This window comes from Bufo bufo, chromosome 1 (assembly GCF_905171765.1).
Source record: "Bufo bufo chromosome 1, aBufBuf1.1, whole genome shotgun sequence".
Classification (NCBI taxonomy): Eukaryota; Metazoa; Chordata; class Amphibia; order Anura; family Bufonidae; genus Bufo; species Bufo bufo.
The window spans coordinates 248500-264121 of record NC_053389.1 but is presented as its reverse complement, the minus strand read 5'-3'; the positions used below and the strand labels follow the sequence as shown (position 1 = coordinate 264121).

General features: G+C 38.6%; 1 protein-coding gene across 1 annotated transcript in view; it reads right to left on the bottom strand.

The window, feature by feature from the left end:
• Positions 1 to 15622, bottom strand: part of LOC120986745 (carcinoembryonic antigen-related cell adhesion molecule 7-like) — a 986637-nt gene that overhangs the window by 919886 nt on the left and 51129 nt on the right. The window lies entirely within an intron of this gene.

The following is a 15622-nucleotide window of genomic DNA, read 5'->3' as shown; positions in this document are numbered from 1 at the left end:
ACCAATTTGTACAGAAATCCATATCATTCCAAAGGGTTCACATACCTTTTCTTGCAACTGTATGCTGCTAGTGTGAGGGAGAGAATAGGACAGAATCTTTAATCTGAAGTGTTTGTTAGGTGGGCGGCGGCGGCCATTTTATGCAAGTTCTGTGCACAGCATATGTGCATTTGTGACAGTCAAACAGAAGCTTGAAATACTGCAATTATATTCTGGGTTTAAAAAAATCACCCATTTTTGGCAAGACCCTACACCTGTGGCCTTTGCAGCATTTGTCTGTGTGCAATTTAAGCTTGAAATACTGCAATAATTTTCTGGGTTTTAAAAAAACAACCTTATTGAGCAAAATACAAAATTTTACAACCATTGCTGCATCTGTTAGTGAGAAATTCAAGCGTTATATACTGCTGTCATATTCTGTTATTAAAAAAACACCCATTTAGAGCAAAATCCTAATTTTGCGGCGTTTGCTGCATCTGTCATTGTTAAATACAAGCTTGAAATACACCAATAAATTTCTGGTTTTAAAAAACACCCATTTTTGGCAATACCCTCCATCTGGGCCCTATGCCGCCTTAGTCAGTGTGCAATTTCAGCTAGAAATACAGCAATCATTTTCTGGGTTTTAAAAACACCCTTTTTGGGCCAAATACTAAATTATACAGCCCTTGCTGCATCTGTCAGTGTGAAATTCAAGCTTTATATACTGTTGTCATATTCTGTTATTAAAAAAACACCCTTTTTGGGCAAAATACTAAATTTTACAGCCCTTTTTTCACCTTTTAGTGTGAAATACACGCGTTAGATACTGCTGTTCTATTCTGTTATAAAAAAAAAACACCCATTTTGGGACAAATACTAAATTTGCGGCCATGGCTGCATCTGTCAGTGTGAGATACAAGCTTGAAATCCAGCAATAATATTCTGGGTTTCAAAAACACCCATTTTGCGCAAAATACAGAATTTTCCAGCCTTAGATGCATCTGTCAGTGTGAGATACACGTGTTAGATACTGCTGTTTTATTCTATTATTAAAAAAACACCCTTTTTGGGCAAAATACTACATTTTACAGCCCTTGTTGTATCTTTCAGTGTGAAATACACGTGTTAGATACTGCTGTTCTATTCTGTTATTTAACCACTTCAGCCCCCCTAGCTTAAACACCCATAATGACCAGGCCACTTTTTACACTTCTGCACTACACTACTTTCACCGTTTATTGCTCGGTCATGCAACTTACCACCCAAATGAATTTTACCTCCATTTCTTCTCACTAATAAGATTTTCTTTTTGGATAGATTTCAAGTAGGCCTCAAATACCACAAACTAGTTATTTTCAGAATGGCAAATTTGGGAATGCTTTTTCAACCCAGAGCAAAAAGTCTGCTTTGACGGTCACTACAAATAACTTGACCAGCTAAAACTGTGCAGATTTGGTTGAATAGAGATGTGAGACCTGTTTTTTTTTTGCGGTGTGTGACAGTTATAGGTTTAATCACAGAATGACACTTCTATCAGCGTGTGTCTTAGGTTTTTCTGAATGACACTATCAATAACTTCAATGTAAGATTTTCTTTTTGGGATAGATTTCAAGTAGGCCTGAAATACCACAAACTAGTTATTTTCAGAATGGCAAATTTGGGAATGCTTTTTCAACCCAGAACAAAAAGTCTGCTTTGACGTTCACTACAAATAACTTGACCAGCTAAAACTGTGCAGATTTGGTTGAATAGAGATGTAAGACCTGTTTTTTTTTGCGCTGTGTGACAGTTATAGGTTTAATCACAGAATGACACTTCTATCAGCACGCTAGCGTGTGTCTTAGGTTTTTCTGAATGACACTATCAATAACTTTAATGTAAGATTTTCTTTTTGGGATAGATTTCAAGTAGGCCTCAAATACCACAAACTAGTTATTTTCAGAATGGCAAATTTGGGAATGCTTTTTCAACCCAGAACAAAAAGTCTGCTTTGACGGTCACTACAAATAACTTGACCAGCTAAAACTGTGCAGATTTGGTTGAATAGAGATGTGAGACCTGTTTTTTTTTGCGCTGTGTGACAGTTATAGGTTTAATCACAGAATGACACTTCTATCAGCACGCTAGCGTATGTCTTAGGTTTTTCTGAATGACACTATCAATAACTTCAATGTAAGATTTTCTTTTTGGGATAGATTTCAAGTAGGCCTGAAATACCACAAACTAGTTATTTTCAGAATGGCAAATTTGGGAATGCTTTTTCAACCCAGAACAAAAAGTCTGCTTTGACGGTCACTACAAATAACTTGACCAGCTAAAACTGTGCAGATTTGGTTGAATAGAGATGTGAGACCTGTTTTTTTTTTTGCACTGTGTGACAGTTATAGGTTTAATCACAGAATGACACTTCTATCAGCACGCTAGCGTGTGTCTTAGGTTTTTCTGAATGACACTATCAATAACTTCAATGTAAGATTTTCTTTTTGGGATAGATTTCAAGTAGGCCTGAAATACCACAAACTAGTTATTTTCAGAATGGCAAATTTGGGAATGCTTTTTCAACCCAGAACAAAAAGTCTGCTTTGACGGTCACTACAAATAACTTGACCAGCTAAAACTGTGCAGATTTGGTTGAATAGAGATGTGAGACCTGTTTTTTTTTGCGCTGTGTGACAGTTATAGGTTTAATCACAGAATGACACTTCTATCAGCACGCTAGCGTGTGTCTTAGGTTTTTCTGAATGACACTATCAATAACTTCAATGTAAGATTTTCTTTTTGGGATAGATTTCAAGTAGGCCTGAAATACCACAAACTAGTTATTTTCAGAATGGCAAATTTGGGAATGCTTTTTCAACCCAGAACAAAAAGTCTGCTTTGACGGTCACTACAAATAACTTGACCAGCTAAAACTGTGCAGATTTGGTTGAATAGAGATGTGAGACGTGTTTTTTTTTTTGCGCTGTGTGACAGTTATAGGTTTAATCACAGAATGACACTTCTATCAGCACGCTAGCGTGTGTCTTAGGTTTTTCTGAATGACACTATCAATAACTTCAATGTAAGATTTTCTTTTTGGGATAGATTTCAAGTAGGCCTGAAATACCACAAACTAGTTATTTTCAGAATGGCAAATTTGGGAATGCTTTTTCAACCCAGAACAAAAAGTCTGCTTTGACGGTCACTACAAATAACTTGACCAGCTAAAACTGTGCAGATTTGGTTGAATAGAGATGTGAGACCTGTTTTTTTTTTGCGGTGTGTGACAGTTATAGGTTTAATCACAGAATGACACTTCTATCAGCGTGTGTCTTAGGTTTTTCTGAATGACACTATCAATAACTTCAATGTAAGATTTTCTTTTTGGGATAGATTTCAAGTAGGCCTGAAATACCACAAACTAGTTATTTTCAGAATGGCAAATTTGGGAATGCTTTTTCAACCCAGAACAAAAAGTCTGCTTTGACGTTCACTACAAATAACTTGACCAGCTAAAACTGTGCAGATTTGGTTGAATAGAGATGTAAGACCTGTTTTTTTTTGCGCTGTGTGACAGTTATAGGTTTAATCACAGAATGACACTTCTATCAGCACGCTAGCGTGTGTCTTCGGTTTTTCTGAATGACACTATCAATAACTTTAATGTAAGATTTTCTTTTTGGGATAGATTTCAAGTAGGCCTCAAATACCACAAACTAGTTATTTTCAGAATGGCAAATTTGGGAATGCTTTTTCAACCCAGAACAAAAAGTCTGCTTTGACGGTCACTACAAATAACTTGACCAGCTAAAACTGTGCAGATTTGGTTGAATAGAGATGTGAGACCTGTTTTTTTTTGCGCTGTGTGACAGTTATAGGTTTAATCACAGAATGACACTTCTATCAGCACGCTAGCGTATGTCTTAGGTTTTTCTGAATGACACTATCAATAACTTCAATGTAAGATTTTCTTTTTGGGATAGATTTCAAGTAGGCCTGAAATACCACAAACTAGTTATTTTCAGAATGGCAAATTTGGGAATGCTTTTTCAACCCAGAACAAAAAGTCTGCTTTGACGGTCACTACAAATAACTTGACCAGCTAAAACTGTGCAGATTTGGTTAAATAGAGATGTGAGACCTGTTTTTTTTTTTGCACTGTGTGACAGTTATAGGTTTAATCACAGAATGACACTTCTATCAGCACGCTAGCGTGTGTCTTAGGTTTTTCTGAATGACACTATCAATAACTTCAATGTAAGATTTTCTTTTTGGGATAGATTTCAAGTAGGCCTGAAATACCACAAACTAGTTATTTTCAGAATGGCAAATTTGGGAATGCTTTTTCAACCCAGAACAAAAAGTCTGCTTTGACGGTCACTACAAATAACTTGACCAGCTAAAACTGTGCAGATTTGGTTGAATAGAGATGTGAGACCTGTTTTTTTTTGCGCTGTGTGACAGTTATAGGTTTAATCACAGAATGACACTTCTATCAGCACGCTAGCGTGTGTCTTAGGTTTTTCTGAATGACACTATCAATAACTTCAATGTAAGATTTTCTTTTTGGGATAGATTTCAAGTAGGCCTGAAATACCACAAACTAGTTATTTTCAGAATGGCAAATTTGGGAATGCTTTTTCAACCCAGAACAAAAAGTCTGCTTTGACGGTCACTACAAATAACTTGACCAGCTAAAACTGTGCAGATTTGGTTGAATAGAGATGTGAGACGTGTTTTTTTTTTGCGCTGTGTGACAGTTATAGGTTTAATCACAGAATGACACTTCTATCAGCACGCTAGCGTGTGTCTTAGGTTTTTCTGAATGACACTATCAATAACTTCAATGTAAGATTTTCTTTTTGGGATAGATTTCAAGTAGGCCTGAAATACCACAAACTAGTTATTTTCAGAATGGCAAATTTGGGAATGCTTTTTCAACCCAGAACAAAAAGTCTGCTTTGACGGTCACTACAAATAACTTGACCAGCTAAAACTGTGCAGATTTGGTTGAATAGAAATGTCAGGTCTATTTTTTAGGCGCTGGGTGACAGGCTCAACTTGCCCCTGATGTAATATATGGCCAAAAAATAACCACACTGTTGATGGTTAAATGCACTTGGGTGACACAGGCTCAGCCTGCAGCTGATGTAGTATATGGCCAAAAAATAATCAGACTGTTGATGGTTAAATGCACTTGGGTGAAACAGGCTCAGCCTGCAGCTGATGTAGTATATGGCCAAAAAATAACCAGACTGTTGATGGTTAAATGCACTTCGGTGACACAGGCTCAGCCTGCAGCTGATGTAGGATATAGCACAAAATAACCACACTATCGATGGTTAAATACACTTGGTGATAGCTCGTGCTGGCGCACCACAAGTCACAAAATGGCCGCCAATCACCCCAGAAAAAAAGTGATCTAAAAACGCTCTGGGCAGCCTCAAAAAAGTGAGCAAGTCAATAATAGCACTTCAATAATCCACAGCTGCAGATCGATCACAGAATGAAGTCTTTTGGAGGAGTTAATCTGCCTAATCTCGCCCTAACGTCGCAGCTGCAACCTCTCCCTATGCTTGAATCAGCAGAGTGACGTGCAGCGCTACGTGACCCAAGCTTATATAGAGGCTGGGTCACATGCTGCACTGGCCAATTACAGCCATGCCAATAGTAGGCAAGGCTGTGATGGCCTCTTGGGGCAAGTAGTATGACGCTTGTTGATTGGCTGCTTTGCAGCCTTTCAAAAAGCGCCAAGAAAGCGCCGAACACCGAACCCGAACCCGGACTTTTACGAAAATGTTCGGGTTCGGGTCCGTGTCATGGACACCCTAAAATTCGGTACGAACCCGAACTATACAGTTCGGGTTCGCTCATCCCTACTTACCACACATTAGGGCCCCTAGAATGCCAGGGCAGTATAACTACCCCACAAGTGACCCCATTTTGGAAAGAAGACACCCCACTAGGTATTTCGTGATGGGCATAGTGAGTTCATGGAAGTTTTTATTTTTTGTCACAAGTTAGTGGAATATGAGACTTTGTAAGAAAAATATAAAAAAAATAAACAATTTCCGCTAACTTGGGCCCAAAAAATATCTGAATGGAGCCTTACAGGGGGGTGATCAATGACAGGGGGGTGATCAATGACAGGGGGGTGATCAGGGAGTCTATATGGGGTGATCACCCCCCTGTCATTGATCACCCACCTGTAAGGCTCCATTCAGATGTCCGTATGTGTTTTGCGGATCCGATCCATGTATCCGTGGATCCGTAAAAAACATACGGACGTCTGAATAGAGCCTTACAGGGGGGTGAGCAATGACAGGGGGGTGATCAATGACAGGGGGGTGATCAGGGAGTCTATATGGGGTGATCACCCCCCTGTCATTGATCACCCCCCTGTAAGGCTCCATTCAGATGTCCGTATGTGTTTTGCGGATTCTATCCATGTATCCGTGGATCCATAAAAAACATACAGACGTCTGAATAGAGCCTTACAGGGGGGTGAGCAATGACAGGGGGGTGATCAGGGAGTCTATATGGGGTGATCACCCCCCTGTCATTGATCACCCCCCTGTAAGGCTCCATTCAGATGTCCGTATGTGTTTTGCGGATCCGATCCATGTATCCGTGGATCCGTAAAAAACATACGGACGTCTGAATAGAGCCTTATAGGGGGGTGAGCAATGACAGGGGGGTGATCACTGACAGGGGGATGATCAGGGAGTCTATATGGGGTGATCCCCCCCCTGTCAGTGATCACCCCCCTGTAAGGCTCCATTCAGATGTCCGTATGTGTTTTGCGGATCCGATCCATGCATCCGTGGATCCGTAAAAAACATACAGACGTCTGAATAGAGCCTTACAGGGGGTGAGCAATGACAGGGGGTTGATCAATGACAGGGGGTGATCAGGGAGTCTATATGGGGTGATCAGGGGTGAATAAGGGGTTAATAAGTGACAGGGGGGGTGTAGTGTAGTGGTGTTTGGTGCTACTTATTACTGAGCTGCCTGTGTCCTCTGGTGGTCGATCCAGCAAAAGGGACCACCAGAGGACCAGGTAGCAGGTATATTAGACGCTGTTATCAAAACAGCGTCTAATATACCTGTTAGGGGTTAAAAAAATTGCATCTCCAGCCTGCCAGCGAACGATCGCCGCTGGCAGGCTGGAGATCCACTCACTTACCTTCCGATCCTGTGAACGCGCGCGCCTGTGTGCGCGCGTTCACAGGAAATCTTGCGTCTCGCTAGATGACGCATATATGCGTGACTGTGCGCAGGGCTGCCGCCTCCGGAACGCGATCCTGCATTAGGCGGTCCGGAGGCGGTTAAAAAAAAAACACCCATTTTGGGCCAGGATTCTTATTCACCTCATTGAGCAGTCTGCGCTGTGCTCTTGCAGTCATCTTTACAGGGTCGCCACTCCTAGGGAGAGTAGCAGCAGTGCTGAACTTTCTCCATTTATAGACAATTTGTTAGCGAATCTACGATACGTAAAACACTAAACAAGAATGGATTTTATGGGAGAATACCACAGAGGAAGCCACTGCTGTCCAAAAAAAACATTGCTGCACGTTTACAGTTTGCACAAGAGCACCTGGATGTTCCACAGCAGTACTGGCAAAATATTCTGTGGACAGATGAAACCAAAGTTGAGTTGTTTGGAAGAAACACACAACACTATGTGTGGAGAAAAAGAGGCACAGCACACCAACATCAAAACCTCATCCCAACTGTGGAGTATGGTGGTGGTGGCATCATAGTTTGGGGCTGCTTTGCTGCGTCGGGTCCTGGACGGATTGCTATCATCAAAGGAAAAATTTATTCCCAAGTTTATCAAGACATTTTGCAGGAGAACTTAAGGCCATCTGTCCACCAGCTGAAGCTCAACAGAAGATGGGTGTTGCAAAAGGACAACGACCCAAAGAATAGAAGTAAATCAACAACAGAAAGGCTTAAACAGAAGAAAATACGCCTTCTGGAGTGGCCCAGTCAGAGTCCTGACCTCAACCCGATTGAGATGCTGTGGCATGACCTTAAGAAAGCTATTCACACCAGACATCCCAAGAATATTGCTGAACTGAAACAGTTCTGTAAAGTGGAATGGTCAAGAATTACTCCTGAACGTTGTGCACGTCTGATCTGCAACTACAGGAAACGTTTGGTTGAAGTTATTGCTGCCAAAGGAGGTTCAACCAGTTATTAAATCCAAGGGTTCACATACTTTTTCACCTGCACTGTGAATGTTTACATGGTGTGTTCAATAAAAACATGGTGACATTTAATTCTTTGTGTGTTATTAGTTTAAGCAGACTGTGATTGTATATTGTTGTGACTTAGATGAAGATCAGATCACATTTTATGACCAATTTGTACAGAAATCCATATCATTCCAAAGGGTTCACATACCTTTTCTTGCAACTGTATGCTGCTAGTGTGAGGGAGAGAATAGGACAGAATCTTTAATCTGAAGTGTTTGTTAGGTGGGCGGCGGCGGCCATTTTATGCAAGTTCTGTGCACAGCATATGTGCATTTGTGACAGTCAAACAGAAGCTTGAAATACTGCAATTATATTCTGGGTTTAAAAAAATCACCCATTTTTGGCAAGACCCTACACCTGTGGCCTTTGCAGCATTTGTCTGTGTGCAATTTAAGCTTGAAATACTGCAATAATTTTCTGGGTTTTAAAAAAACAACCTTATTGAGCAAAATACAAAATTTTACAACCATTGCTGCATCTGTTAGTGAGAAATTCAAGCGTTATATACTGCTGTCATATTCTGTTATTAAAAAAACACCCATTTAGAGCAAAATCCTAATTTTGCGGCGTTTGCTGCATCTGTCATTGTTAAATACAAGCTTGAAATACACCAATAAATTTCTGGTTTTAAAAAACACCCATTTTTGGCAATACCCTCCATCTGGGCCCTATGCCGCCTTAGTCAGTGTGCAATTTCAGCTAGAAATACAGCAATCATTTTCTGGGTTTTAAAAACACCCTTTTTGGGCCAAATACTAAATTATACAGCCCTTGCTGCATCTGTCAGTGTGAAATTCAAGCTTTATATACTGTTGTCATATTCTGTTATTAAAAAAACACCCTTTTTGGGCAAAATACTAAATTTTACAGCCCTTTTTTCACCTTTTAGTGTGAAATACACGCGTTAGATACTGCTGTTCTATTCTGTTATAAAAAAAAAACACCCATTTTGGGACAAATACTAAATTTGCGGCCATGGCTGCATCTGTCAGTGTGAGATACAAGCTTGAAATCCAGCAATAATATTCTGGGTTTCAAAAACACCCATTTTGCGCAAAATACAGAATTTTCCAGCCTTAGATGCATCTGTCAGTGTGAGATACACGTGTTAGATACTGCTGTTTTATTCTATTATTAAAAAAACACCCTTTTTGGGCAAAATACTACATTTTACAGCCCTTGTTGTATCTTTCAGTGTGAAATACACGTGTTAGATACTGCTGTTCTATTCTGTTATTTAACCACTTCAGCCCCCCTAGCTTAAACACCCATAATGACCAGGCCACTTTTTACACTTCTGCACTACACTACTTTCACCGTTTATTGCTCGGTCATGCAACTTACCACCCAAATGAATTTTACCTCCATTTCTTCTCACTAATAAGATTTTCTTTTTGGATAGATTTCAAGTAGGCCTCAAATACCACAAACTAGTTATTTTCAGAATGGCAAATTTGGGAATGCTTTTTCAACCCAGAGCAAAAAGTCTGCTTTGACGGTCACTACAAATAACTTGACCAGCTAAAACTGTGCAGATTTGGTTGAATAGAGATGTGAGACCTGTTTTTTTTTTGCGGTGTGTGACAGTTATAGGTTTAATCACAGAATGACACTTCTATCAGCGTGTGTCTTAGGTTTTTCTGAATGACACTATCAATAACTTCAATGTAAGATTTTCTTTTTGGGATAGATTTCAAGTAGGCCTGAAATACCACAAACTAGTTATTTTCAGAATGGCAAATTTGGGAATGCTTTTTCAACCCAGAACAAAAAGTCTGCTTTGACGGTCACTACAAATAACTTGACCAGCTAAAACTGTGCAGATTTGGTTGAATAGAGATGTAAGACCTGTTTTTTTTTGCGCTGTGTGACAGTTATAGGTTTAATCACAGAATGACACTTCTATCAGCACGCTAGCGTGTGTCTTAGGTTTTTCTGAATGACACTATCAATAACTTCAATGTAAGATTTTCTTTTTGGGATAGATTTCAAGTAGGCCTCAAATACCACAAACTAGTTATTTTCAGAATGGCAAATTTGGGAATGCTTTTTCAACCCAGAACAAAAAGTCTGCTTTGACGGTCACTACAAATAACTTGACCAGCTAAAACTGTGCAGATTTGGTTGAATAGAGATGTGAGACCTGTTTTTTTTTGCGCTGTGTGACAGTTATAGGTTTAATCACAGAATGACACTTCTATCAGCACGCTAGCGTATGTCTTAGGTTTTTCTGAATGACACTATCAATAACTTCAATGTAAGATTTTCTTTTTGGGATAGATTTCAAGTAGGCCTGAAATACCACAAACTAGTTATTTTCAGAATGGCAAATTTGGGAATGCTTTTTCAACCCAGAACAAAAAGTCTGCTTTGACGGTCACTACAAATAACTTGACCAGCTAAAACTGTGCAGATTTGGTTAAATAGAGATGTGAGACCTGTTTTTTTTTTTGCACTGTGTGACAGTTATAGGTTTAATCACAGAATGACACTTCTATCAGCACGCTAGCGTGTGTCTTAGGTTTTTCTGAATGACACTATCAATAACTTCAATGTAAGATTTTCTTTTTGGGATAGATTTCAAGTAGGCCTGAAATACCACAAACTAGTTATTTTCAGAATGGCAAATTTGGGAATGCTTTTTCAACCCAGAACAAAAAGTCTGCTTTGACGGTCACTACAAATAACTTGACCAGCTAAAACTGTGCAGATTTGGTTGAATAGAGATGTGAGACCTGTTTTTTTTTGCGCTGTGTGACAGTTATAGGTTTAATCACAGAATGACACTTCTATCAGCACGCTAGCGTGTGTCTTAGGTTTTTCTGAATGACACTATCAATAACTTCAATGTAAGATTTTCTTTTTGGGATAGATTTCAAGTAGGCCTGAAATACCACAAACTAGTTATTTTCAGAATGGCAAATTTGGGAATGCTTTTTCAACCCAGAACAAAAAGTCTGCTTTGACGGTCACTACAAATAACTTGACCAGCTAAAACTGTGCAGATTTGGTTGAATAGAGATGTGAGACGTGTTTTTTTTTTGCGCTGTGTGACAGTTATAGGTTTAATCACAGAATGACACTTCTATCAGCACGCTAGCGTGTGTCTTAGGTTTTTCTGAATGACACTATCAATAACTTCAATGTAAGATTTTCTTTTTGGGATAGATTTCAAGTAGGCCTGAAATACCACAAACTAGTTATTTTCAGAATGGCAAATTTGGGAATGCTTTTTCAACCCAGAACAAAAAGTCTGCTTTGACGGTCACTACAAATAACTTGACCAGCTAAAACTGTGCAGATTTGGTTGAATAGAGATGTGAGACCTGTTTTTTTTTTGCGGTGTGTGACAGTTATAGGTTTAATCACAGAATGACACTTCTATCAGCGTGTGTCTTAGGTTTTTCTGAATGACACTATCAATAACTTCAATGTAAGATTTTCTTTTTGGGATAGATTTCAAGTAGGCCTGAAATACCACAAACTAGTTATTTTCAGAATGGCAAATTTGGGAATGCTTTTTCAACCCAGAACAAAAAGTCTGCTTTGACGTTCACTACAAATAACTTGACCAGCTAAAACTGTGCAGATTTGGTTGAATAGAGATGTAAGACCTGTTTTTTTTTGCGCTGTGTGACAGTTATAGGTTTAATCACAGAATGACACTTCTATCAGCACGCTAGCGTGTGTCTTCGGTTTTTCTGAATGACACTATCAATAACTTTAATGTAAGATTTTCTTTTTGGGATAGATTTCAAGTAGGCCTCAAATACCACAAACTAGTTATTTTCAGAATGGCAAATTTGGGAATGCTTTTTCAACCCAGAACAAAAAGTCTGCTTTGACGGTCACTACAAATAACTTGACCAGCTAAAACTGTGCAGATTTGGTTGAATAGAGATGTGAGACCTGTTTTTTTTTGCGCTGTGTGACAGTTATAGGTTTAATCACAGAATGACACTTCTATCAGCACGCTAGCGTATGTCTTAGGTTTTTCTGAATGACACTATCAATAACTTCAATGTAAGATTTTCTTTTTGGGATAGATTTCAAGTAGGCCTGAAATACCACAAACTAGTTATTTTCAGAATGGCAAATTTGGGAATGCTTTTTCAACCCAGAACAAAAAGTCTGCTTTGACGGTCACTACAAATAACTTGACCAGCTAAAACTGTGCAGATTTGGTTAAATAGAGATGTGAGACCTGTTTTTTTTTTTGCACTGTGTGACAGTTATAGGTTTAATCACAGAATGACACTTCTATCAGCACGCTAGCGTGTGTCTTAGGTTTTTCTGAATGACACTATCAATAACTTCAATGTAAGATTTTCTTTTTGGGATAGATTTCAAGTAGGCCTGAAATACCACAAACTAGTTATTTTCAGAATGGCAAATTTGGGAATGCTTTTTCAACCCAGAACAAAAAGTCTGCTTTGACGGTCACTACAAATAACTTGACCAGCTAAAACTGTGCAGATTTGGTTGAATAGAGATGTGAGACCTGTTTTTTTTTTGCGGTGTGTGACAGTTATAGGTTTAATCACAGAATGACACTTCTATCAGCGTGTGTCTTAGGTTTTTCTGAATGACACTATCAATAACTTCAATGTAAGATTTTCTTTTTGGGATAGATTTCAAGTAGGCCTGAAATACCACAAACTAGTTATTTTCAGAATGGCAAATTTGGGAATGCTTTTTCAACCCAGAACAAAAAGTCTGCTTTGACGTTCACTACAAATAACTTGACCAGCTAAAACTGTGCAGATTTGGTTGAATAGAGATGTAAGACCTGTTTTTTTTTGCGCTGTGTGACAGTTATAGGTTTAATCACAGAATGACACTTCTATCAGCACGCTAGCGTGTGTCTTCGGTTTTTCTGAATGACACTATCAATAACTTTAATGTAAGATTTTCTTTTTGGGATAGATTTCAAGTAGGCCTCAAATACCACAAACTAGTTATTTTCAGAATGGCAAATTTGGGAATGCTTTTTCAACCCAGAACAAAAAGTCTGCTTTGACGGTCACTACAAATAACTTGACCAGCTAAAACTGTGCAGATTTGGTTGAATAGAGATGTGAGACCTGTTTTTTTTTGCGCTGTGTGACAGTTATAGGTTTAATCACAGAATGACACTTCTATCAGCACGCTAGCGTATGTCTTAGGTTTTTCTGAATGACACTATCAATAACTTCAATGTAAGATTTTCTTTTTGGGATAGATTTCAAGTAGGCCTGAAATACCACAAACTAGTTATTTTCAGAATGGCAAATTTGGGAATGCTTTTTCAACCCAGAACAAAAAGTCTGCTTTGACGGTCACTACAAATAACTTGACCAGCTAAAACTGTGCAGATTTGGTTAAATAGAGATGTGAGACCTGTTTTTTTTTTTTTCACTGTGTGACAGTTATAGGTTTAATCACAGAATGACACTTCTATCAGCACGCTAGCGTGTGTCTTAGGTTTTTCTGAATGACACTATCAATAACTTCAATGTAAGATTTTCTTTTTGGGATAGATTTCAAGTAGGCCTGAAATACCACAAACTAGTTATTTTCAGAATGGCAAATTTGGGAATGCTTTTTCAACCCAGAACAAAAAGTCTGCTTTGACGGTCACTACAAATAACTTGACCAGCTAAAACTGTGCAGATTTGGTTGAATAGAGATGTGAGACCTGTTTTTTTTTGCGCTGTGTGACAGTTATAGGTTTAATCACAGAATGACACTTCTATCAGCACGCTAGCGTGTGTCTTAGGTTTTTCTGAATGACACTATCAATAACTTCAATGTAAGATTTTCTTTTTGGGATAGATTTCAAGTAGGCCTGAAATACCACAAACTAGTTATTTTCAGAATGGCAAATTTGGGAATGCTTTTTCAACCCAGAACAAAAAGTCTGCTTTGACGGTCACTACAAATAACTTGACCAGCTAAAACTGTGCAGATTTGGTTGAATAGAGATGTGAGACGTGTTTTTTTTTTGCGCTGTGTGACAGTTATAGGTTTAATCACAGAATGACACTTCTATCAGCACGCTAGCGTGTGTCTTAGGTTTTTCTGAATGACACTATCAATAACTTCAATGTAAGATTTTCTTTTTGGGATAGATTTCAAGTAGGCCTGAAATACCACAAACTAGTTATTTTCAGAATGGCAAATTTGGGAATGCTTTTTCAACCCAGAACAAAAAGTCTGCTTTGACGGTCACTACAAATAACTTGACCAGCTAAAACTGTGCAGATTTGGTTGAATAGAGATGTGAGACCTGTTTTTTTTTGCGCTGTGTGACAGTTATAGGTTTAATCACAGAATGACACTTCTATCAGCACGCTAGCGTGTGTCTTAGGTTTTTCTGAATGACACTATCAATAACTTCAATGTAAGATTTTCTTTTTGGGATAGATTTCAAGTAGGCCTGAAATACCACAAACTAGTTATTTTCAGAATGGCAAATTTGGGAATGCTTTTTCAACCCAGAACAAAAAGTCTGCTTTGACGGTCACTACAAATAACTTGACCAGCTAAAACTGTGCAGATTTGGTTGAATAGAGATGTGAGACGTGTTTTTTTTTTGCGCTGTGTGACAGTTATAGGTTTAATCACAGAATGACACTTCTATCAGCACGCTAGCGTGTGTCTTAGGTTTTTCTGAATGACACTATCAATAACTTCAATGTAAGATTTTCTTTTTGGGATAGATTTCAAGTAGGCCTGAAATACCACAAACTAGTTATTTTCAGAATGGCAAATTTGGGAATGCTTTTTCAACCCAGAACAAAAAGTCTGCTTTGACGGTCACTACAAATAACTTGACCAGCTAAAACTGTGCAGATTTGGTTGAATAGAGATGTGAGACCTGTTTTTTTTTTGCGGTGTGTGACAGTTATAGGTTTAATCACAGAATGACACTTCTATCAGCGTGTGTCTTAGGTTTTTCTGAATGATACTATCAATAACTTCAATGTAAGATTTTCTTTTTGGGATAGATTTCAAGTAGGCCTGAAATACCACAAACTAGTTATTTTCAGAATGGCAAATTTGGGAATGCTTTTTCAACCCAGAACAAAAAGTCTGCTTTGACGTTCACTACAAATAACTTGACCAGCTAAAACTGTGCAGATTTGGTTGAATAGAGATGTAAGACCTGTTTTTTTTTGCGCTGTGTGACAGTTATAGGTTTAATCACAGAATGACACTTCTATCAGCACGCTAGCGTGTGTCTTCGGTTTTTCTGAATGACACTATCAATAACTTTAATGTAAGATTTTCTTTTTGGGATAGATTTCAAGTAGGCCTCAAATACCACAAACTAGTTATTTTCAGAATGGCAAATTTGGGAATGCTTTTTCAACCCAGAACAAAAAGTCTGCTTTGACGGTCACTACAAATAACTTGAC